General features: G+C 36.9%; 1 pseudogene; it reads left to right on the forward strand.

Moving 5' to 3' along the window:
* The first annotated feature begins 2,491 nt into the window (after nucleotides 1-2,491).
* Nucleotides 2,492-3,205, forward strand: LOC149838354 (secreted RxLR effector protein 161 pseudogene; annotated as a pseudogene).
* The last annotated feature ends 423 nt before the right edge of the window (nucleotides 3,206-3,628 follow it).

Below are 3,628 nucleotides of genomic sequence, written 5' to 3' on the forward strand. Positions count from 1 at the left end.
TGAAGTGTTTCTTTTGCAAAAAGAAGGGACTTAAAAAGGCAGTGTATAAAGTACCAGCTCTGATTGAGCAAGAAAGATAAATTGTCATTTGTTTCTTATGAATGTAATTTGATTGATGTTCCAATTAATAGTTGGTGGATTGACTAAGGTACCACTCTGCACATTGTCAATTCTCTGCAGGCATTTCTGAACCAAAGGGAACGAACAAGTCATGAAAGCAGCATCTTCTCCAAAAATAAGATGTGGTCTCATGTGAAGGCTGTTGGGACCTTCAAAATAGTATTTGATAGTGGTTTCATTTTGGATTTGGTAGATACTTTTTATGTTTCATCATATAGCAGAAACCTTATTTCTGTATCATGACATGATAAATTTGGATATTGTATGAAGTTTGAACAGTTCAAATTATATATCAATAAAGATAATGTCTTGATTGGTTCTACATTATTGTGTGATGGATTATATTGTTTGGAAACCCAAATCCATATCCAGGAAACTCATAATAGTCAGGTAATTGGCAATAAGCGTAACCTGATACATGATCAATCCTATCTTCTCTGGCATCATCATTTAGGACACATCCCTAAAGAGAGAGTCCAACAGCTTGTGAAAGAAGGAATCATGGAATCCTTAGACTTCACAGATAATGAAACGTGTTTGGACTGCATCAAGGCTAAGCAGACAAACACATATAAGAAAAATGCCAAAAGAAGTGATAAATTATTGAAAATCATTCATACCGATGTATGTGTACCGTTTGCTCCATGTTTTATGGGCCAAAAGTATTTTGTCACCTTTATTGACGATTATTTACAATTTATGTATTTATACCTCCTATTTGAAAAATCTGAGGTCTATCAAGTTTTCAAAGACTTCAAGAAAGAGGTAGAAAAATAAACAGGAAGAATAATCAAAATTATTAGATCCGATAGAGGTGGAGAATACTATGGGCGATTTACTGATATAAGACAACAAGAAGGACCATTAGTTCGATTTTTGAAGGAAGAGGGCATTGTCCCTCAATACACCATGCCCGGTAGTGCATATCAGAATGGTGTAGCCGAAAGGCGAAATTGAACACTTAAAGAAATGATCCGAGCAATGTTAAATTATTCAACATTACCTGTAACCTTGTGGGGTGAAGCCCTAAGGACAGTTGTGCATATTTTGAACATGGTTCCTACAAAAACTCCTTATGAGTTATGGATAGGTAGAAAGCCTACCCTTTCTTACATGCATATATGGGGTTATCCTGTAGAGGCTAAACTTTATAACCCTCACATAAAGGCTTTTGACCCTAGGACAACCAGTGGTTTCTTCATTGGTTATCCAGAAAAGTCAGGGTTACAGATTTTATTGTCCGTCGCATACACCACATATAGTAGAAACGAATAAGGCAAAATTTTTAGAAAATGGTTCTGTTGAGAAAGATGCATTACAAAACCTCAATTTTAAGGAATCTCGGGATAAGGATAATACCCCTGAGATAGATGATAGATTGCCTATCATTTTTCAACCAAATGTTGAACCCACATGTGATGTACTCACTACAGAAGAACCAATAGTGGATAATATTGGAGAAGACATACAGGAGGATCAGGAATCTCCACCTGTATGAAGATCCACTAGAGTTAGAAGATTTGCTATTCATCCGGATTGCGTGGTGTATTTACAAGAGCCCATAAATCTCATAGATGATGATCCCACGACATTTATGGAAGCTGTTGAAAGTAAGCAATCCTCACTTTAGATTGAGGCTATGAAAGAAGAGCTAGACTCTATGGCCAAAAATAGAGTGTAGGACCTTGTTACATTACCTAGGGGACTCAAACCCGTTGGGTGTAAATGGGTCTTTAAGATAAAAAAGAACTCCAAAGGTAATGTTGATAAGTATAATTCAAAGCTTGTTGCAAAAGGTTTTACCCAAATGGAGGGCGTTGACTATAGTGAGACATATTTGTTTGTCTCAAATAAAGAGTCAATACGGATTGTACTTGCCCTAGTAGTTCATTTAGATTTAGAGCTACACCAAATGGATATAAAAATAGCTTTCTTAAATGGTGAACTTGATGAGGAAGTCTATATGGATCAACCTCAAGGTTTCTCTAAAGGTGAGTCTGAACGTTTGGTTTGCAAGTTAAATAAGTCATTATATGAACTTAAACAGGCCTCCCGCCAATGGAACATTAAATTTACCGAAGTTATTCTAACTTTTGGATTTACAGAAAACATCATTGACCGATGTGTGTTCCTCAAGACAAGTGAGAGTAAGTTCATAATCATGGTATTATATGTAGATGACATATTACTTGCAACAAATGATAAGGTCATGCTCACAGAAACCAAGGAGTTTCTTTTCCTTTATTTTGAGATGAAGGACATGGCAGAGGTTGCTTTTGTTCTTGGCATAGAGATCCGTCGAGACAGAGTAAAAGGTGTTTTAGGCCACTCTCAAAGAACCTATATAAATAAAATTCTCAAAAAGTATGGGATGGAGAATTGTTCTCCTACTACGGCACCCATACTTAAAGGGGATAAAATGAGCCTCAAGGATTATCCTCAAACTGAAGAAGACAAGGCACTCATGAACCAAATACCATACGCTTCAGTTATTGGAAGCTTGCAATATGCGCAGACCTACACCCGACCTGACATATCCAATGCAGTTGGGGTTCTTAGCAGATTTCAGTCGAATCCAGGTCATACCCACTGGACAACCGCAAATAAGGTCATGCAGTATTTGCAAGGGACAAAAGATTATATGTTGACCTACAGGAGATCAGGGCACCTTGAAGTGATTGGCTATTCGAATGCTGATCTAGGAGGATGTCCTGATAGTAGAAAGTCTACAACAGGATATATCTTCCTTCTTGCTGGTGGTGTCATTTCGTGGAGGAGTGGGAAGCAGTCCACTACTGTTGCACACACCATGGAGTCTGAATTCATTGCACTATTTGAGACGACATCACAGACCATCTGGTTGCAAAACTTCATATCTAGACTCAAAGTAGTTGAATCCGTTGGGAGACCACTTAGGGTATATTGTGACAATGAAACCGTTGTGTCCTTTTCTAACAACAACAGGAGTACTACATCATGCAAGCATATGGAATTAAAGTACTTTGTTGTCAAGGTAATGACTGAGAATCAACGTGTGTATTGCCAATATTGGTACCAAAGAAATGGTTGCAGATCCTCTTACTAAGGGTTTGGTCCCAAAATTATATGCTGAACATGTAAAGGTGATGGGTTTATCCATTTCGTTGTAGTCAGATACACATTTTTGTACATGTGATCACATATTGTAATACAGGTTGATTCTTTTATTTATATTGCATAAAAGTTCTCTATGTGTATAGAATTTTTGTTGCGTAATATAAATTGGACCCGAATAGAATTAAGGCCAATCTATTCGAGCTATAATTCAAATCATTTGAGAATAGCATATTCTTGTCCAAGTGGGAGATTGTTAGTATTTTGGATCTGGATTAGATCCAGATCCATTTCCCCTAACTAACAATTATGAACGTCAAATATGTGGCAATTTAAAATAGGGATAAGTCCCATTTAGTCGTGGGCTTATCTATAACTGTTAATCAATTACAGAAAAATCTTATAAATGAACTTG

The sequence above is a fragment of the Nuphar pumila genome, chromosome 5, assembly GCF_984573655.1.
Source record: "Nuphar pumila chromosome 5, dmNupPumi1.hap1.1, whole genome shotgun sequence".
In the NCBI taxonomy this organism is placed as follows: domain Eukaryota; kingdom Viridiplantae; phylum Streptophyta; class Magnoliopsida; order Nymphaeales; family Nymphaeaceae; genus Nuphar; species Nuphar pumila.